This window comes from Pleurodeles waltl, chromosome 2_1 (assembly GCF_031143425.1).
Source record: "Pleurodeles waltl isolate 20211129_DDA chromosome 2_1, aPleWal1.hap1.20221129, whole genome shotgun sequence".
NCBI lineage: Eukaryota > Metazoa > Chordata > Amphibia > Caudata > Salamandridae > Pleurodeles > Pleurodeles waltl.
Window position 1 is genome coordinate 288,855,482 of NC_090438.1, and position 22,568 is coordinate 288,878,049.

Here is a 22,568-nt window from a genome sequence, read left to right on the forward strand (position 1 = left end):
CTCTTTTCTCAGTTTCACTATTGTGGTGTCTACTTCAAGGCCAAATAAATGTTTCTTATCAAAAGGCATATTATGTACTTCCTGTTGTATTTCTGGTTTAAAACCAGAGGAGCGCAGCCACGCATGCCTTCTAATTGTAATGGCAGTGTTGACACTTCTTGCAGATGTATCAGCAGCATCGAGGGCAGACCTTATTTGGTTATTACTTATAGCCTGTCCCTCTTCTACCACCTGTTGCGCCCTTTTCTGATGCTCTTTGGTAGGGGGGGGGGGGGGATGGGGGGGGAGGGGGGTGCTGTATAATATCTTGCATCTCATCCCAATGGGCTCTATCTTATCCAGCCAGCAGTGCCTGAGAATTGGCAATTCTCCATCGGTTAGCCGCTTGTGTGGCTACTCTTTTGCCAGCAGCAGCAAATTTTCTACTTTCCTTGTCAGGAGGAGCGTCTCCTGATCACAGGCTGTTAACTGTTTTTCTGGCCACGCTGACTACCACTGAGTCTAGAGGAAGCTGGTGTGTGATATAGTCTGGGTCCGTAGGGGCAGGTTTATATTTTTTGTCAATTCTAGGGGTAATGACTCTAGCTTTGACAGCTTCACTACAAATTTGTTCAGTATGTTTAACCGTTCCAGGCAACACTGGTATCTGGAGTGAGTGGAAGACAGAGTGTTGAATAGAAAATCTTCTTCCAGGGGCTCAGAATACATAAGCACCCCATGATAAGCCGCTGCCCTAGAGACTACCACCAGAAGACACCACTGCCTACACTCAGGTAAAGGTTTGGAGGGGTAGAGGTCAGGATCATTATCTGGAATGGCATCAGGGTCATAGAGATCCCATGGGTCCACTGTAACTCCATGCATGTATAATGAGTGTGTCGGAGGAGGCAATGGTGGTGGACTATTGTGAGATGAAAAAGAAAGCTGTGGAGAGTGAGAAGGAGAAGTAGGGAGAGGTGCTGGTTTCTCCTTTTGTTTCTGCACTTTTGCTGATGGTTGAGCAGAATCTAACTCCTCTTGAAAGGCAAGCTTTCTTTTAGTCTTTAAAGGAGGTGCAGTGAGGATTCGACCAGTCTCCTTATGTATATGGATTCTCAGTTGTCTTTCATCCATAACCTCCAATATTGGCTCTATCTCAGTCTCTGCCTCAGAAACTTTGTGAGATTCTTGCATGGTCTTTGAGATTTGCTTTTGTTTTCTCGAAAGTCCTTGTTCCTCTGTGTATGAGGATTTTTTTGGCTCCTAAGTTTGGATCTTTGTCAGTCCCGAAAAGGAAGTCGGTTGTTTCGGCTCCGAAGCAGGGTGTCGAATTTTCGACTCTGAAGAGTGAGGGCGTTTGCTAGAGTCAGAGGTGAATGTTTTAACTGACTTGCTCGACTCCGAAGTGGGCGGAGAAGTGGCCTTTTTCAGCACCGATCCGAAAGGTCGGTCGCTGACCGTCTTTTTTCGGGTTAAACCATGGCCTTTCGGCAGTGGTGTAACCAAGGCCTTTGGTTGTTTTTTATATGAGGGCGTAAGAGCAGACATACTCACATGCTGGCCAGCCGTGATGGGTCTATCATCTTTTGATTCTTGTTCGGAGTCGGTGTCTCGGATGGAGACTGCTGTCTGCGCCTGCTCATCTCCTGATGTTGAGATGTTCAGTGCTTTTGGACACCATTTTTAGTCTTCGGGCCCTGCAATCTCTTAAGGTTTTCTTCGATCGAAAAGATAGTCAGGCTTCGCAGTCTTCCTCTCGATGGTCCAGAGAAAGGCACAAATTACAAACCAGGTGTTGGTCTGTATATGGGTACTTAGCGTGGCACCGAGGGCAGAATCGAAATGGAGTCCGATGCATCAGGCTTTCCACCCGATAGGGCCGAGTCGATCGTACGCGCCCTGAAGGCCAAAATTTAGATTCCAAAAGTACTACCGGTCCGATGCTAGATGGGAAACGCGATCGAAACACTACCGACAAATAATTAGGTTTTCTAAGCTTTTCCGATTTGAAGTCTCGGAGCGAGAGGAAACACGTCCGAACCCGACAGCGGAAAGAAAACAATCTAACAATGGAGTCGATGCCCATGCGCACTGTAACCAAGAGGAGTCACTTGATTCTGTGATTCCCAAAAGACTTCTTCGAAGAAAAACAACTTGTAACACTCCGAGCCCAACACTAGATGTTGGAAGAGATATGCTTAGCATGTGTATCTGCAGCTATACATGCCATCGAATATATATATATATATATATATATATATATATATATATATATATATATATATATATATATATATATATATATATACTGGAAGATGCAGGATCACAAGAAAACAACAGCCAGCCAGGGCAAAAATCTGGATCCCAAAGGATACAAAGAGCCACAAGAAAATGTAATATCCAAGAAAGAAGTGACTCAAACAGATGATCTCACTAAAGAACAAAAACACATCTCCACTACAACGCTTCAGCTTCCGCCTTCCTCAGGTAGTACAAGATGGTTTGCTCAGTGGCTGCAAATATAAATGTCACTTACCCAGTGTACATCTGTCCGTGGCATTAGTCGCTGCAGATTCACATGCTGTGCACATCCCGCCATCTGGTGTTGGGCTCGGAGTGTTACAAGTTGTTTTTCTTCGAAGAAGTCTTTTCGAGTCACGAGATCGAGGGACTCCTCCCATTTCGGCTCCATTGCGCATGGGCGTCGACTCCATCTTAGATTGTTTTCCCCGCAGAGGGTGAGGTAGGAGTTGTGTATGCTAGTAATAGTGCCCATGCAATGGAGTGAATATGTAGGTATATAATGTAATTTAAAGTAATATATTTACCAATTTAAAAATGTTCAAGATCAACTTTTAAACGGCTACAGGCTCCCGGGGAGGCGGGTGGGCGCATGTGAATCTGCAGCGACTAATGCCACGAACAGATGTCATGTGTAGCTGCAGATACACATGCTGTGCATAGACTAGTAAGCAGTTATCTCCCCAAAAGCGGTGGTTCAGCCTGTAGGAGTTGAAGTTGTTTGAAATAATGTTCTTAATACAGCCTGTCCTACTGTGGCTTGTTGTGTTGCTAACACGTCTACACAGTAATGCTTAGTAAATGTATGAGGCGTAGAGCAGGTGGCTGCCTTACACATTTCTGTCATTGGTATATTCCCAAGAAAAGCCATTGTGGCGCCTTTCTTTCTAGTGGAATGTGATCTTGGTGTAATAGGTAATTCTCTTTTTGCTTTAATGTAGCAAGTTTGAATGCATTTAACTATCCATCTGGCAATGCCTTGTTTGGATTATAGGGTTACCTGCATGAGGTTTTTGGAAAGCTACTAACAATTGTTTTGTTTTACGAAATTGTTTTGTCAATGTAATACATTAGTGCTCTTTTTATGTCTAATGTATGCAAGGCCCTTTCAGCTACTGAGTCTGGTTGTAGAAAGAAGACTGGGAGTTCCACAGTTTGATTTAGGTGGAACGGTGATATAACTTTTGGTAAAAATTTGGGATTTGTGCGTAGAACCACTTATGTTTGTGTATTTGTATAAAGGGTTCTTGTATGGTAAATGCTTGTATTTTACTTTCTCTTCTAAGAGATGTGATAGCTATTAGGAAGGCTACTTTCCAGGTTAAGTATTGCATCTCACAAGAGTGCATGGGTTCAAATGGTGGACCCATGAGTCGTGTTAATACAATATTGAGGTTCCATGAGGGAACTGGTGGTGTTCTTGGGGGTATGACTCTTTTTAGTCCCTCCATAAATGCTTTAATAACTGGGATTCTAAAAAGTGATGTTGTATGTGTAATCTGCAGATAGGCAGATACTGCAGTGAGATGGATTTTAATGGAAGAGAATGCTAGATTAGACTTTTGTAAGTGTAATAAATAGCTTACAATGTCCTTTGTGGAGGCATATAGTGGTTGAAATTGATTAGTGTGACAGTAGCAAACAAATATTTTCCATTTGTTTGCGTAACAATGTCTTGTTGTAGGTTTTCTCACTTGGTTAATGACCTCCATACACTCTTGCGTAAGATTTAAATGTCCGAATTCTAAGACTTCAGGAGCCAGATTGCTAGATTGAGCGATGCTGGATTCGGGTGTCTGATCTGTTGTTTGTGTTGTGTTAACAGATCTGGTCTGTTTGGTAGTTTGATGTGGGGTACTACTGATAAGTCCAACAGTGTTGTGTACCACGGTTGACGAGCCCAGGTTGGTGCTACGAGTATAAGTTTGAGTTTGTTTTGACTCCGTTTGTTGACCAGATAAGGAATGAGCGGGAGAGGGGGAAAAGCGTAAGCAAATATCCCTGACCAACTGATCCATAGAGCATTGCCCTTGGACTGAGGGTGTGGGTACCTGGGCGCGAAGTTTTGGCATTTTGCGTTTTCTTTTGTTGCAAATAGGTCTATGTTTGGTGTTCCCCAGCGGTGGAAGTGATCCTGTAGGATCTGGGGATGTATTTCCCATTTGTGAGTTTGCTGGTGATCTCGACTGAGATTGTCGGCTAACTGATTGTGAATGCCTGGTATATATTGCGCTATTAGGCGAATGTTGTTGTGAATTGCCCAATGCCAAATCTTTTGTGCTAGAAGGCATAGTTGTGACGAGTGTCCCCCCCGTTTATTTAGATAGTACATTGTTGTCATATTGTCTGTTTTGACAAGAATGTGTTTGTGGACTAGAAGGGGTTGAAAAGCTTTTAGTGCTAGGGGTACCGCTAGTAGTTCTAAGTGATTTATGTGTAGTTGTTTTTGTTGATTGTCCCATTGTCCTTGTATATTGTGATTGTTGAGGTGTGCTCCCCACCCAATCATGGAAGCATCTGTTGTGATAATGGCGTGAGGCACCAGGTCTTGAAATGGCCGCCCTTTGTTTAAATTTACAGGGTTCCACCATTGAAGCGAAGAGTGTGTTTGGCGGTCTATCAACACTAGATCCTGAAGATGACCCTATGCCTGCATCCATTGTTTTGCTAGGCACTGTTGTAGGGGCCGCATGTTTAGTCTTGCATTGGGGACAATGGCGATGCATGATGCCATCATGCTCAACAGCTTCATGACAAATTTGACTGTGTACTGTTGGTTTGGCTGGATTCGTGGTAACATTGTGGAATGATTGTACCCTTTGTGGACTTGGGCTTGCAGGTGCTGTTTGGGTATTTAATGTGGCTCCTAAATATTGTTGAATCTGCGCTGGTTGTAAGTGAGATTTTTGGTAGTTTATTGAGAACCCTAGTGTGTGAGTAGGGTCTGTATTACATAACGTGTATAGTGTTGACACTGTGTTTGGCTGCTGGATTTTATTAGCCAGTCATCAAGATATGGAAAGACATGGATATGTTGCCTTCTTATTGCGACTACAGCAAGGCATTTTGTAAATACTCTGGGAGCTGTTATCCCGAAAGGTAACACCTTGAACTGGTATTGTTTTCCTTGAATTACAAATCTGAGATATTTTCTGTGCGCTGGATGGTTGGGTATGTGAAAATACGCATCTTTGAGATCCAGTGTTGCCATAAAATCTTGTTGTTGTAACAGTGGGACTACATCCTGTAGTGTTACCATGTGAAAGTGTTCTGATAGGATGTAAAGATTGAGAGTTCTGAGATCAAGTATTGGTCTCAATGTTTCGTCTCTTTTGGGAATGAGGACATACAGGGAGTAAACCCCTGTTCCTTTTTGATGATGTGGTACAAGCTCTATGGCTTGTTTGAGTAAAAATGACTGTACCTCTGCTTGCAACACTGAACTGTGTTGGGAGGAGAGCTTGTGTGGTTTTGGAGGTATATCTGGAGGAATTTGTGAGAATTCTAGGCAGTAACCATGTTGGATAATAGATAAGACCCAAGTGTCTGTTGTGATGGGTAACCGGTGTGTGTGGAACTTTTGCAGTCTTCCTCCCACAGGGGAAGTGTGGTGAGGGCAGATGTGGAGTAAGCCACTGCTTGGTGTGTGTGGTTTGTTTTGAGGGCTGATATTTTCCCCTAGTTATGGGAAATTGTCCCCCTCCTCGAAACCCCCCTCTTTGGTACTGTGGCTGGTAAGACGGTTTGGATTGTGAGGTAGATGCCCCAGATGTTTGGGCTCTAAAACCTACCCTATATTGAGGCTTTCGAAATGAGCCTCTGTATTGTGTTGAGTAAAGCGCTCCCATAGCTTCAGTAGTGTCGGCGTCCTTTTTCATTTTTTCAATGGCTGTATCAACCTGTGTGCCAAACAGCTGTTTTTCATTAAATGGCATGTTAAGAACAGCATGCTGGATTTCAGGTTTAAAGCCTGACGGCCGAAGCCATGCGTGCCGTCTAATGGTGACTGCTGTATTGATAGTTCTTGCGGCTGTGTCTGCGGAGTTTAACGCTGACCTAATTTGATTATTCGTAATGGCCTGCCCTTCCTCGACTATTTGCTGGGCACTTTTCTGTTGATCCTTGGGGAGATGCTGGATGATGTCTTTCATCTCGTCCCAGTGGGCCCTATCGTATCTAGCCATTAGCGCTTGGGAATTGGCTATTCGCCATTGATTAGCCGCTTGTGATGTTACTCTTTTACCAGCAGCATCAAATTTTTTGCTTCTTTATCTGGTGGCGGTGCGTCACCAGACGACTAGGAGTTAGCCCTTTTCCTTGCTGCGCTGACCATTACGGAATCTGGGGGTAGCTGTTGGGTAATAAAAGCTAGGTCAGAAGGAGGCGGCTTATATTTCTTTTCTACCCTAGGAGTGATTGCTCTTGCCTTAACTGGTTCCTGAAAGATTTGATGTGCATGTTTTAGCATGCCAGGAAGCATGGGTAGACTCTGGTACATGATGTGAGTTGAGGACAAAGTATTAAATAGAAAATCATCCTCAAGAGGTTCTGTGTGCATGGCTAGGTTATGGTATGACGCTGCCCTAGCTAGAACCTGAGTTTATGAGGTGCTATCCTCTGGGGGTGATGGCTTTGACAGATAGCACTCTGGACTATTGTCAGAAATGGGATCATAATAAAGGCCGAGTGTACTGGAGACTGTGCAGTGGGGGTAATAGGTGGAGAGACAGTTGAGGAGAATGAGGAGGAGACTGGTGAGGTGAGAACTGAGGAGGTGGAGATTTTTGTCTCGGTTTTGGCACTTTAGCCGGTGGCTGGTCAGTGTCCAAATGTCCTTGAAAGGCCAGCTTTCTCTTTGCGTAAGTTCCTCCGCAAATCTATGGCTTTCTTTCAATTGTTTGGAAAGTCCATGCTCCTCTGTATATATAAGCAAAACCTTAGACATAGTAAGTGCAGGGTAGCCATAAAAGTATATGGTCTGGGAGTTTGTCAAACACGAACTCCACAGTTCCATAATGGCTACACTGAAAACTGGGAAGTTTGGTATCAAACTTCTCAGCACAATAAATGCACACTGATGCCAGTGTGCCATTTATTGTAAAATATACCCAGAAGGCATCTTAGAGATGCCCCCTGAAAATATACCCGACTTCCAGTGTAGGCTGACTAGTTTCTGCCTGCCGGCCACACACCAGACATGTTGCTGGCTACATGGGGAGAGTGCCTTTGTCACTCTGTGGCCAGGAACAAAGCCTGTACAGGGTGGAGGTGCTTCTCACCTCCCCCTTCAGGAACTGTAACACCTGGCGGTGAGCCTCAAAGGCTCACCAATTTTGTTACAGCGCCACAGGGCATCCCAGCTAGTGGAGATGCCCGTCCCTCTGGCCACTGCCCCCACTTTTGGTGGCAAGGCTGGAGGAGATAATTAGAAAAACAAGGAGGAGTCACCCACCAGTCAGGACAGCCCCTAAGGTGTCCTGAGCTGAGGTGACCCTTACTTTTGGAAATCCTCTATCTTGTGGATGAAGGATTCCCCCAATAGGATTAGGGATGTGCACCCCTCCCCACAGGGAGGAGGCACAAAGATGGTGCAGCCACCCTCCATGACAGTAGCCATTGGCTACTGCCCTCCCAGACCTAAACACACCACTAAATTAAGTATTTAGGAGCTCCCCAGAACCTAGGAAACTAGATTCCTGCAACCTTAACAAGAAGAAGGACTGCTGACTTGAAGCCCTGCAGTGAAGACGGAGACAACTGCTTTGGCCCCAGCCCTACCGGCCTGTCTCCCAACTTCGAAGAAAACTGCAACAGCGACGCATCCAACAGGGACCAGCGACCTCTGAAGCCTCAGAGGACTGCCATGCAACCAAGGACCAAGAAACTCCCGTGAACAGCGGCCCTGTTCAACAACCTGCAACTTTCTTGCAACAAAGAAACAACTTTAAAGACTTAGTTTCCCGCCGGAAGCGTGAGACTTTCCACTATGCACCCGACGCCCCCGGCTCAGCCTGCGGAAAACCAACACTACAGGGAGGACTCCCCGGCGACTGCGAGCCCATGAGTAGCCTGAGACGGCCGCCCTGAGTCCGAACAGCGACGCCTGCAGAGGAAATCCAGAGGCTCCCCCTGACCGCGACTGCCTGTAACAAGGGACCAACACTGCACCCGTAGCCCCCAGGACCTGAAGGAACTGAACTCCAGTGCAGGAGCGACCCCCAGGCTACCCTCTGCCTAGCCCAGGTGGTGGCTACCTTGAGGAGCCCCCCCCGTACCTGACTGCATCGCTGAAGTGACCACCGGGTCCCTCCATTACTTTCTATCTGAAACCAGACGCCTGTTTGCACTCTGCACCCGGCCGCCCCTGTGCTGCTGAGGGTGTACTTTCTGTGCCTGCTTGTGTCCCCCCCGGTGCCCTACAAACCCCCCCCTGGTCTGCCCCCCGAGGATGTGGGTACTTACCTGCTGGCAGACAGGAGCCGGGGCACCCCTGATCCCCATTGAATCCTATGTGTTTTGGGCACCTCTTTGACCTCTGCACCTGACCCGCCCTGAGCTGCTGGTGTGGTAACTTTGGGGTTGCCTTGAACCCCCAACGGTGGGCCACCTTGGCTTCAACTTTGAGACTTGTAAGTGTTTTACTTACCTGTAAACCTAACTTTTACTTACCTCCCCCAGGAACTGTTGATTTTTGCAGTGTCCACTTTTAAAATAGCTTATTGCCATTTTTACAAAGACTGTACATGATATTGTGATTATTCAAAGTTCCTAGAGTTCCTAAGTGAAATACCTTTCATTTGAAGTATTATTTGAAAATCTTGAACCTGTGGTTCTTAAAATAAACTAAGAAAAGATACTTTTCTATATAAAAACCTATTGGCCTGGAGTAAGTCTTTGAGTGTGTGTTCCTCATTTATTGCCTGTGTGTGTACAACAAATGCTTAACGCTACCCTCTGATAAGCCTACTGCTCGACCACACTACCACAAAATAGAGCATTAGAATTATCTCTTTTTTGCCACTATCTTACCTTTAAGGGGAACCCTTGGACTCTGTGCACACTATTTCTTACTTTGAAATAGTATATACAGAGCCAACTTCCTACAATAACTTACAGGAGTTTGCCAGTAGAAAGTTAGTTAGGTCCTAGTTTCCACAGGAAAAGTGCTTTTTGTTTTGCTAATAAATTTATTGCCGTTTGACGAATCGTAACAACATTTTCAAAACTGGTGTACCAGACAAATGTGCTGCTGTCTATAAAGTTTCGGGGTGAAGTGGGATTTTAAACTACAGCCTAAACTGTTGAACTTGTTAAAACTGATTCACCATCAACAAGAATTTCGCACATTACGCATTGCTATACCACAAACTTGAAACTTCCACCTTTCCAGTTCCATGACTATATCCTAATCATATATCGGGTACACCTAATATGTGGAACGTAAAGTTTCTTAGGTGTAGTTTTGCAGCTTGAAGAATTTTCTGGATTCACATTCTGTGCATTATTCCGTCATCTAGTGGTTGGGTCTGGAATTCTCCGGTATTCTGAAGCCCTGCTTATCTTTGTTTGTGTAGCCCTTGCTCTCCTTCTTGTTTAATTTGCTGGTGGGCATTGATGGTACCTCTATTTGGTGTCCCTTGTGATGTTGTCCTGCTTCATCTGGAAGCTCCTACCTTTGGTCGCCATCTTCAGATTCTCTTTTTTACTTCTCCATCTTCCTGGTGAAGGTGGGTGGGTCGATCGTGAATCCAGACACTTCTTCAGGCTGCAAAACTACAGGTAAGAAACTTTACGTTTTGCAGTGTGAATATTTTCTGGATTCATGTGTTGTGCAGATATTACGTAGCGATATGAAAATAAATATTTTAGTACCTTCTGACCCATCGATGCTTCCTTGCTCATTTGGATTTCCTTGTAATGCTTTGTAAGTAGGGCGCAGATGTCCAAAATACAAATTTTTTAAATAGTGTGTTTGAAAGAAAGTCAATGGTTGCCCCTTTCTTCCTTGTTGAGTGTGCCTAAGGTTTTGTTCCTAACCTTCCACCATTATTGTGTGATATATTTGTATTGTCTCCGAAATCCATCTGGCCACTGCACCCATAGTAACTGGCTTTCCCATGTTCTCTGCAAATGAGACAATAGTTGCTTGCTTTGATTTCTTTATACGGTTTTGCTCTCTCTATAAAGTACAATATCGCTCTTCTAGCATCCTATGTATGTAATGCTCTCTCCCCTTGATCCTTTGGATTTTGGAAAACACTTGGTATTTGGACAGTTTGGTTCCTGTGAAATTGTGGAACTACTTTTGGTGGAAACTTAAGATCTGTCCTCATGACAATTCTGTACTTATGAGTTTACGTATATGGCTCTTGGATTGTGTGGGCTTGTATTTTGCTCACCCTCCGAATCGACGTTATAGCCACCAAAAATGCAGTTTTTAATGTGAGCATGTTATGTGAAACTCTATGGTTCAAATTAATTAGGATACAACAGGTTAAGGTTCCATGTGGTAAAAGGTTTTTTGCTTGGAGGTACTATTCTTTTCGCACCTTCTAAGAAAAGTTTTATTAGTGGTGCACTAAAGAAACTTCCACCTAAACTACCACTTGTGTAATTTACGTTTGCTGCTAGTATGTAACTGTAATGAATTATAAGTTCGTTTACAATCCATTAGGTATTTAAAGTATTTTAATACTGTTGATTCGTTAGTGTTCCTTAGTAACAAGCCCTTTTTAAGACTCCAGTTTGAAGAACAACACTTTCATGTTGTTAGCCTTCTTGCTTCTCTTACTACAGCCAGAATCTTTTCAAATAACTTTAGATGTCTGAATTCTAGGTCTTAGGGAGCCAGGCTGCTAAGCTTAGGCTTTCTGGTTCTGGATGTAGGACTCTTCCCTTGTCCATAGATAACAGATTTTGTTGTTTTGGTACCTTTGAATCTTTCCCTTTGCAAACTGGATTCGTTCTGAAAGCAAAGTTTGACTTGCCCATTGTGGTGCAATTAAGATCAGCGTCATCCTGCTCCTTTTGCATTTGTTGATCACCCTGTTGTCTGGACGCAAAGCTTTGGCATTCTGCACTCTCTGGTGTTGCAAACAGGTCGAATTGGGGTGTTCTTCATTTCTGAAAGATTCTTTTATGCACATTCTGATTCAACTCACATTCAAGTGAGCAGGATGCTTGCTTGCTGAGTTTGTCTGCCTTCACATTGTCCTTCCCCTCCAGATGTATTGCTGTTAAATATATCTACCTTTGTATGGCCCAGTTCCAAAGTTTGTGGGCTAATCTTGATAACTGTGGGAACTGAGTTCCCCCTGTTTGTTGATGCAGAACATTGTTGTAGTGCTGTCTGTTTGAATTAACACAGATTGAGCTAATAACTGCCTCTGAAATGCCTTAAAGGCTAGGAACACCATTTTCAATTCTAGGATGATGTGTTGGACTGCATACTCCTCCTTCCAAATTTCTCACTTTGAGTGAGTTCATGTGTGCTCTCCATCCCATATGTGAGGCATTTGTCATTGAAGGAGTTGGCTGTTGAAATTTCATTTCTTGCATTATATTTGATCTGTTCCACCACACTATCCCGGTTTCTACTCTTTGTGTGACAACCACTAGATCTTCCCAAATTCCTGTCGCTTGTGATCATTGAGCTTGTAGCCATTCCTGTAATGGACTCATGTGATGTCTTGCATATGATATTAAGGGGATACATCATGCTATTATCTCCAGTATTATCCCCACTGTCCTCACTGTCTTGGCTTGCCCCTTCCGATATTGATGAGTCTCTGTAATTAATGATTGCGTTTTTTTCTCATTTGGAAACACTTTCCCTTGAACAGAATTTTTTCTTGCTCACTGAAATCTCTTTTCTTGTCCTGGATTGGGGGGGGGGGGGAGGGGAATGATGTTTAATGAGAATCCCAAGGTGACTAGTGTCTTTATTGCTTCTTGAATGTGCTTCCTGCATTTTTCTTAAGAGTTTGCTCTCACCAGTCAATCGTCTAACTATGGCTAGATGTGAATATCCCTTCTTCTGAGGTGAGCTGCTACTGCCAGGCACTTTGTGAGCAACCTAGGTGCGGATTTTATTCTGAATGCCAGTACTGAAAACTGATAGAGAATCTTGTTCACAACAAAGCGTAGAAATTGTTTGTGACATGCTTTCATGGGAATGTGCAATTATGCACCTTTTGAATCTATAGTTGCCATGAAGTCTCCTCCTGTAGTTGAAGGATGACCCCTTGCAGTGTTGTCATCTAGAATTGTTGAGTTTTTATGAACTTATTTATGAACCTTAAGTCTAAAATTGGTCGAAGTTAGCCTTCTACCTTGGTAATAAAGAAATATGTTGAATAGTTTCCCCTTGTTGATTTCCTGTTTTGGAACCTTTTCTATAGCATTTTTTGCTACAAATTCTTCCACTTCCTGAGGAGCTGAGTTGTTTTCTCCTTGGACTCGTTACTGGAAGAAGTTTTTAAAATTCTATGCAATATCCGAAATGGATTAGTATCCATTTGTCTCAAGTTATTTTCCTTCACTCCTGAGAAAAAATGTTCATCTGCACCCTAATGTTGTTATATGAAGGTAAGACTGTTGTTTGTTATTGTCTCTGTGGCTGTTGTTGTGCCTTGATACCTGAGAGGCTTCCTGTTTATGCTGAGCCACTTATGTATGAAGTCTGATCCTCCCTTGTGGGGCTGACACCTTCCTCTGCCTCTCCCACGAAAGGGCTGTCCGCCCTGTTGTTGGCTCTGCCATCCTTGCAGGGATTCAGTTGTCTGATCATGTCCCTGAAAACTCTGGTGTGTGTTTCCTGTCTGAAAGCTTCCCCTTCCAACCGGTCTGTGTAAAGTTATTGTTTCCCTATGCATTCCTCCACAAAACTGTAGGGCGCCAATCGATTAAGCAGTCTCATTATCTTTTTTTAATTGGTTCAGCTTGCCATCCACTGAGCTGCCAAACAGTTGTTCCTCAATGAAGGGGCCTGCCCCTCTGGTTGAATTCTGGGATTCTTAGCCATGAGAGCCTTCCGAGTGTTACCCACATCTTCATATGATAGCTGGATGTATCACCTGCGTCCAGAGCTGATTTCAAGCATGTGTTGGCAATCTTCTTGCCATTATCCACCAAGTGTGCAGCCCTCTTTACGTACTGTTCTGGGAGGTGCTTCATTAGATCTACAAAAAAAGCACTAGAGTTGGCAATGCGCCACTGGTTAGCAGCACTGCTTTCCACTTTACTTTCCATGAGCTCCATCCTCTTGTTTAATTTTTCAGGAGGGGGACCCATTGTTGTTGGCAAACTGGCTCCTTTCCTTGCTGTTGAGACAATGGTAGAGTCTGCTGGTACTGACCCTTTTATATAAGCTGGACCCATTGTTGAGTTCTTATATTTTTTTCGCAACTCTTGGGGTTACACCTCTGAAAGAGGCAGGCTCCTGAAATGCTTCCCTTCCCTAGTCCAGAACACTAGGGAGCATCGGCAGAAAGTGATTTCTTCCCTGGGTTGGTATTAAGGATTTGAAGAGAAAGGAAAATGTCACTTACCCAGTGTACATCTGTTCGTGGCATTAGTCGCTGCAGATTCACATGCTGTGCATAGTCCGCCGTCTGGTGTTGGGTCGGAGTGTTACAAGTTGTTTTTCTTCGAAGAAGTCTTTTCGAGTCACGAGACCGAGGGACTCCTCCCACTTCGGTTCCATTGCGCATGGGCGTCGACTCCATCTTAGATTGTTTTCCCCGTAGAGGGTGAGGTAGGAGTTGTGTATGCTAATAATAGTGCCCATGCAATGGAATAAATACGTATGTACAAAATGAAGGTTTAATGTAATATATTTACAAATGTACAAATGTTCACGATCTACTTCTAAACGGCTACAGGCTCCCGGGGAGGAGGGTGGGCGCATGTGAATCTGCAGCGACTAATGCCACGAACAGATGTACACTGGGTAAGTGACATTTTCCGTTCGGTGGCATGTGTAGCTGCAGATACACATGCTGTGCATAGACTAGTAAGCAGTGATCTCCCCAAAAGCGGTGGTTCAGCCTGTAGGAGTGGAAGTAGTTTGAAATAAAGTTCTTAGTACGGCTTGACCTACTGTGGCCTGTTGTGCAGATAACACATCTACACAGTAGTGTTTAGTAAATGTATGAGCCGTAGACCATGTTGCTGCCTTACATATTTCGGTCATTGGAATATTTCCTAGAAAGGCCATAGTAGCACCTTTCTTTCTGGTTGAGTGTGCCTTTGGTGTAACAGGCAGTTCTCTCTTTGCTTTAAGATAGCAGGTTTGGATGCACTTTACTATCCATCTGGCGATACCTTGTTTTGAAATTGGATTTCCTGTATGCGGTTTTTGGAAGGCAATAAATAGTTGTTTTGTCTTCCTAATTTCTTTTGTCCTGTCAATGTAGTACATTAGCGCTCTCTTGATGTCTAATGTATGTAGTGCTCTTTCAGCTATTGAATCTGGCTGTGGGAAGAACACTGGTAATTCCACTGTTTGGTTTAAGTGGAACGGTGAGATAACCTTTGGTAAGAATTTTGGATTTGTTCTTAGAACGACCTTATTTTTGTGTATTTGAATAAATGGTTCTTGTATGGTAAACGCCTGTATTTCACTTATTCTTCTTAGAGATGTGATGGCAATGAGAAATGCAACTTTCCACGTTAAGTATTGCATTTCACAAGAATGCATGGGTTCGAAAGGTGGACCCATGAGCCTTGTCAAGACAATGTTGAGGTTCCATGAAGGAACAGGTGGTGTCCTTGGTGGTATAATTCTCTTTAGGCCCTCCATAAACGCTTTAATGACAGGTATTCTAAATAGGGAAGTTGAATGAGTAATCTGCAGGTACGCAGATATTGCTGCAAGATGTATTTTTATGGAAGAGAAAGCTAGATTCGATTTTTGTAAATGTAGTAAATATCCTACTACATCTTTTGGAGATGCATGCAATGTTGGACTTGATTATTATGGCAGTAACAAACAAATCTTTTCCATTTACTTGCATAGCAGTGTCTAGTGGATGGTTTTCTAGCTTGTTTTATGACCTCCATACACTCGTGTGAGGTTCAAGTGTCCAAATTCTAGGATTTCAGGAGCCAAATTGCTAGATTCAGCGATGCTGGGTTTGGATGCCTGATCTGTTGTTTGTGTTGTGTCAACAGATCTGGCCTGTTGGGTAGTTTGACATGAGGTACTACTGACAGGTCTAGTAGTGTGGTATACCAAGGTTGTCTTGCCCATGTTGGTGCTATTAGTATGAGTTTGAGTTTGTTTTGACTCAATCTGTTTACTAGATATGGAAGGAGAGGGAGAGGGGGAAAAGCGTACGCAAATATCCCTGACCAATTCATCCATAGAGCATTGCCTTGAGATTGCCGGTGTGGGTACCTGGATGCGAAGTTTTGGCATTATGCGTTTTCTTTTGTTGCAAATAGATCTATTTGAGGTGTTCCCCAAATTTGGAAGTAAGTGTTCAGGATTTGGGGGTGGATTTCCCATTCGTGGACCTGTTGGTGATCCCGAGAGATATTGTCTGCTAGCTGGTTCTGGATCCCTGGAATAAACTGTGCTATTAGGCGAATGTGGTTGTGAATTGCCCAATGCCATATTTTTTGTGTTAGGAGACACAACTGTGTCGAGTGTGTTCCCCCGTTTGTTTAAATAATACATTGTCGTCATGTTGTCTGTTTTGACAAGAATGTATTTGTGGGTCATCATTGGTTGGAATGCTTTCAACGCTAGAAATACTGCTAACAATTCTAGGTGATTTATATGAAACTTTCTTTGATGTACGTCCCATTGTCCTTGGATGCTGTGTTGATTGAGGTGTGCTCCCCACCCTGTCATGGAAGCATCTGTTGTTATCACGTATTGTGGCACTGGGTCTTGGAAAGGCCGCCCTTTGTTTAAATTTGTACTGTTCCACCATAGAAGCGAGATGTATGTTTGGCGGTCTATCAACACCAGATCTAGAAGTTGACCCTGTGCATGTGACCATTGTGATGCTAGGCACTGTTGTAAGGGCCGCATGTGCAATCTTGCGTTTGGGACAATGGCTATGCATGAGGACATCATGCCTAGGAGTTTTAATACCATCTTTGCGTGTATCTTTTGTGTTGGATACATAGCTTGTATCACCTTGTGAAAATTTTGAACCCTTTGTGGACTTGGAGTGGCTATCCCTTTTGTTGTGTTGATTGTCGCTCCTAAGTATTGCTGTGTTTGACACGGCAAAAGGTGTGACTTTGCATAGTTGATGGAGAAACCCAGTTTGTAAAGGGTTTGTACAACATAATCTGTGTGGTGTGAACACTTTGTTAGCGAGTTGGTTTTGATTAACCAATCGTCTAGGTACGGGAACACGTGTATTTGCTGCCTCCTGATATGTGCAGCTACTACTGCTAGACATTTTGTAAAGACTCTTGGTGCTGTTGTTATTCCGAATGGCAACACTTTGAATTGGTAATGTATTCCTTTGAATACGAACCTTAGGTATTTCCTGTGCGAGGGATGTATCGGTATATGGAAATACGCGTCTTTTAGATCTAACGTGGTCATGTAGTCTTGCTGTTTCAGTAGTGGTATTACGTCTTGTAACGTGACCATGTGAAAGTGGTCTGATTTGATGTAGGTGTTTAGTGTTCTGAGATCTAATATTGGTCTCAGACTTTTGTCCTTTTTTGGTATTAGAAAGTACAGTGAGTAAACTCCTGTGTTCTTGGTACTAATTCTCCTGCGTCTTTTTGCAGTAATGCTTGAACTTCTAGTCCTAGAAGGTCTATATGCTGTTTTGACATATTGTGTGTTTTCGGTGGGACGTTTGGAGGGAGTTGGAGAAATTCTATGCAATAACCATGTTGGATAATTGCTAAGACCCAAGTGTCTGTTGTTATTTCCTCCCACGATTTGTGGAACTGGCTTAGTCTCCCCCCCACTGGTGTTGTGTGAAGGGGTTGTGTGACCTGTGAGTCACTGTTTATTTTGAGGGGTTTTGGGACCCTGAAACTGTCCCCGGTTTCTTGGGAATTGGCCCCCTCTGTATTGGCCTCGAAAGCCACCCCTTTGATATTGTCCCTGGTAGGTAGGTGGTCTTGTTTGTGAGGTGCTGGCTTCTGTGGCTTGACCTCGAAACCCTCCTCTGAAAGTTGTTTTGCGAAATGTGCCAAATGTGCCTCTGCTCTGCAGGGAATAGAGTGCGCCCATGGCTTTGGCTGTGTTAGTGTAATTTTTCAATTGCAGTGTCCACTTCTGGGCCAAACAATTGCTGTTCATTGAACGGCATATTGAGCACTGCGTGTTGTATCTCAGGTTTGAAGCCAGATGTGCGCAGCCATGCGTGCCTCCTTATTGTCACAGCAGTATTTATTGTTCTTGCAGCTGTATCTGCTGCATCCATAGAAGAACGTATTTGGTTGTTGGAGATATTTTGCCCCTCTTCAACCACTTGTTTCGCTCGTTTCTGGAATTCTTTGGGGAGGTGCTCGATGAGATGCTGCATCTCGTCCCAATGGGCCCTGTCGTATCGCGCTAGGAGTGCTTGCGAGTTGGCGATGCGCCACTGATTTGCAGCTTGTGCTGCAACCCTTCTCCCAGCTGCATCAAACTTGCGGCTCTCCTTGTCCGGAGGTGGTGCGTCGCCCGATGTTTGCGAGTTGGCTCTTTTACGAGCTGCTCCTCCTACGACTACTGAATCTGGTGTCAGTTGTGATGTAATAAAAGCAGGGTCTGTGGGCGGTGCCTTGTATTTTTTCTCCACCCTTGGAGTTATTGCTCTGCTTTTAACAGGCTCCTTGAAAATCTGTTTAGCGTGCCTTAGCATTCCTGGGAGCATGGGAAGGCTTTGATAATGGCTGTGGGTGGAGGACAGGGTGTTAAAGAGGAAGTCATCCTCAATAGGCTCCGAATGTAGAGATACATTATGAAATTCGGCTGCCCTAGCTACCACCTGTGCATATGCTGTACTGTCCTCAGGTGGTGAGGGTTTAGTTGGGTACGACTCTGGACTATTGTCCGATACTGGAGCATCATAGAGGTCCCATGCTGCCTGATCATCCTGGCTCATGGTGGTATGAGCTGGTGATTGTGGTGGAGTCTGTGCCGGTGATACATGAGTTGACTGTGGTGGAGAGGGTGGTGGAGTTACCCTCTTTACCACCTTTGCTTGTGGTGGCTTGTCTTGTTGCTGGAAGTCAAGTTTCCTTTTCCTTCCGATTGGGGGGGGGGGGGGGGGGGGGGGGGGGGAGAAGAGTGCTGATTTTCCCTGTACCCCTTTGGATAAAGATCCGCTTTTGCGTGTGATCTACCTCTGTAGTTTGTAATTCCTCCTCAAATCTGTGTCTTTTTAGTTGGGAGGACAGTGATTGTTCCTCTGAGTAGGAACTGGTTTTTGGTTCGGTTGCCGGGTGTTTTGGCACCGAAACCGTGTCTTTAGTTGTTTTCGGCTCCGACGAGATCTTTCTCTTTTTTGGTGTCTTGGCCTCTCGGTGCCGACCATCTTCGGTGCCGCTATCTTTGTGCCGAGCAGCTTCGGTGCCGCTGTCTCTGTGTCGAGTAGCTTCGGTGCCGCTATCTCGGTGTCAAGCCTTTTCTGCACCACTCTCTCGGTCTCGAGAGTGTTGCGTGCCTGTGTCTCGACCTGAGTCGGACGACTTCGGCACCAGCTCGCCCTTTTTCGGTGCCGATGGACGGTCACCTACTTTATGGGTTATGCCATGGCCTGTTGGCAGTGGCGTCCCCTGGGCTTTGTATGTTTTCTCGTGTGATCTTTCTTTCGACGTCTTACTCACGGTTGGTTGCTCGTCGACGCCGAATTCTTCGGAATCCGAATCGCAGATGGAGAAAGTTTCTTCTTTTTCCTCCTCCTCGAACCCTTGTTGTCCTGTCGGCGTGGAAGCCATCTGCAACCTCCTGGCTCTTCGGTCCCTGAGTGTTTTTCTCGACCGAAACGCGCGACAGGCCTCACACGACTCTTCCTTGTGCTCGGGGGACAGGCACAAGTTACAGACCAAATGTTGGTCTGTATAAGGATATTTACTGTGGCATTTAGGACAGAATCGGAACGGGGTCCGTTCCATCAGTGTCGATGTTGCACGCGGTCGGGCCGACCAGGCCCCGACGGGGGATCGAAAATACCCCGAAGGGTTACCGGAGCTCTTTAAGGCTCAGTGTCGATTTGCCCTAACTATCCCGATACCGAACGAAACAATACCGACAAATTTTCCGTTGATTCTGACTAACTTTCCGACCCGAAACATGGAGCGAAAAGGAACACGTCCGAACCCGATGGCGGAAAAAAAACAATCTAAGATGGAGTCGACGCCCATGCGCAATGGAACCGAAGTGGGAGGAGTCCCTCGGTCTCGTGACTCGAAAAGACTTCTTCGAAGAAAAACAACGTGTAACACTCCGACCCAACACCAGACGGAGGACTATGCACAGCATGTGTATCTGCAGCTACACATGCCACCGAACACATGATTGTGGTTTTACTTCTTCCAACTGAACCCCAAATTTATCATTAGCATGTTTGAGGACTTAATTATACACGCCTAGGTCATCAGAAGATGAAGGCCTCGATGGGTAAGAGTCTACTACTTCCTCTGGAGGAGTCAGCTTCAGACCCTTGGAAGCATTCCATGAGTTGATCTTCCTCTCCTTCATAGAAGGGTTCTTCCGCCTCTTCTTTTAATTCAGGAGTCAAGAGGCGTTCCAATTCCTTGACCCCTTTTTGTCCCTTAAGTCCTAGTGCGCCAAAGCTTTTGGTGGGATCCTGAAACCCCTCAGAATGGCATCAAACTATTTTTGTTTTTGCAGGAGAGTGGACATTGTGGCCTCCGGTCTTTCACTTCCTTTTCATTTCAGCAAACTGTTCTTCGGGAGTCGAGATTGAGAGTCTTCCTCTTGTCTGAGGAAGAATCTTTCAATAATTTAACGGCCCTCGAATTTGGGTGGTCATGGTCTGACCACTGTTTTTTCGAAGTCAAAGAGTCTTCATCAGGTACGTTCTTCACCGTTTTGGGTTTTGCAGGAGTCTTTCCTCCTCAAGGGATCTGTGGGACTCTTTCTTTTGAGGTGCGCCTGCCAACAACACGTGTTTCAATCAAGCAGCTCCCCTTGATGTCCACGAGTCAGGTTTCTTTCACTTAGATGATTTTTCGCGCACAAAGCCTCTCTTACCCAGTCTCTCCTCCTTCATCGCCTGCTTCTCAATGTTGACGAACTTCACTTCCACGTCGGATGTCTCTTCTCATGTTTCCTCAGCGACATTATCTTCCTCTTCGCTAGAGCGGGCCAGGTCTCTCAAAGATGGTGTCGTCTGTTGGTTCTGCATGCTGTTGTGAGCTCTTCTCTGTCTCTCCCTTATCCTCAGCATTTTTCAGTGTAAATGCAGAGCAAGTGTTTCAGTACTCACTCGCGTGATCAACAGGGAAACAAAGGTTGCAGACTGGGTGTGTATCCCTTTGAGAAAAAACTTGTCATGGCAGTTCTTGCAAAACAAACGGTGTTTTCTCCATGACTTTTGAACTTTGAATCTTATTCTTCCTTGCAGATTACTGCGTCAGTGTTGATCACGAATCTAGTAACTTTCAACGTTTTTCACAACTTTTTCATTGCAATCTTATTTTCTGTGTTGTAGATCCTTTACCAGTCTTCCAGACCCAACAGCTGAAAAACATAATCTGAAGAGAGCGACCAAAGGTGGGAGCTTTCGGAGGAAGCACGTAGTCACAAGGGACATCAAATGGAGGTTCCATTGATACACACTAAAAACCAAAACAAGAAAGAGAGGAAGGACTACGCCAACAAAAAAACAAAAGAAAAAAAAAAAAAAACACAGAAAAGACTACAAAATACTGAAGAATTCCAGACCCAATTGCTAGATGGCGGAATAATGCACAGCATGTGAATCTAGAAAAGATTCATGCTTGTAGGAGAGTACCCTCTCTTTCTTGACATGGTTACCCCTATTTTCTGCCTGTTGTCGGTGTGTTTGTTCACTGGGATCCAGTTAACCAGGTCCCCAGTGATTATGCTCTCTCCCTTCAAACTTGGTTACTTCAACCACTTACACCCCACATTTGGCATAATGGTGCCCCCGTGTTAAGTCCCTAGTATATGGTATAGCCTCCCCAAGCCACTGGTATGCTTTGAAGGGCACATTTGGTGCCCTCTGTGCATAAACCAGTCTACAACTGTTCCGGGACCTCCAGTCCCTGCTCTTGCGTGAAACTGGACAATGAAAGGGGAGTGACCATTCCCCTGTCCAACTCCACCGCAAGGGTGGTGCCCAGAGCTCATCCAGAGGGTCCCTGGGCTCTGCCATCCTGAGTCCCAGGTTGGCAGGGACCCCTGGGAGCATCTGAGTGGTCAGGTCAGGCAGGTGACTTCAGAGCCCCTCCTGATAGGTGCTTACCTGGCTAGGTGACCAATCCCCCTTTCAGGGCTATTTAGGGTCTCTCTGTAGCGTGAGTCATCAGATTCCACTTGCAAGAATTCAGCCTGACTCCTCTAAAACATCTACTACTCCAGGAACCAACAGTCTGCATCCACGACAAAGACTCTGCTTGCAATATTGTTTCCACGGCTCTCTACAGCTTCTGCAACATTTCCCTGGCTGTGCATCCTCGGAGGGCGGAAAGCCTTTAGTCTGCACGAGAAAGAAGAAAGAATCTCCCTTGGGGTGAAGGAGTCACTTCCCTGCATCCACAGACACCAACCACGACGACCGGCTGCGTGGATCTCCTCTTATCCTGAGCTGCATGATTCCCGCATTATGGGTGGTGGTCCAGAGTAACCCTCTTGGTCCTCTCTGGCAGTTGTCCAATTTCGGTGGAGCTAAGCCTTTGCCTTCCCACGCAGGACAGTAACCCTGTGCACCGCGTCGCTTGCAGCTACCAAGGGACTCCTTCCTGCGATGGACAGCCCTCTGCGTGCTTCTCCTGCAGCATGGGACCCTTCTCCATTTGTGCTGTTAGGGCTCCTCTGTGACGCCTGGTTCCCCGTCCAGTGAGTCTCCTGTGGGGGCTGCCTCTTCTTCTGTGGACTCTGTCGTGCTGAGGGTCCCCCTGGACTTGGTACCCTTCTTCCACAGGCCTTCCTCTTCAGGAATCCACAGCTGGTTTCTTGCAGTCTTGTCTGGGTGTTGCATCTTCTTTTCCTTCCTTTTGGGTGGCTTGGGGAAAAACCAGTAACTTACTCCTTCCTTTTCTGGGGGGTGGGGGGTAAGAGGGATCACACACTGTGGTACTTACTCTTGGGGTTCCCTAGTTCCCCAGCT

General features: G+C 45.1%; 1 protein-coding gene across 4 annotated transcripts in view; it reads right to left on the minus strand.

Annotated features, from left to right (window-relative positions):
* The window catches only part of PHF6 (PHD finger protein 6), a 335,169-nt gene that overhangs the window by 53,184 nt on the left and 259,417 nt on the right, over positions 1 to 22,568 (minus strand). The window lies entirely within an intron of this gene.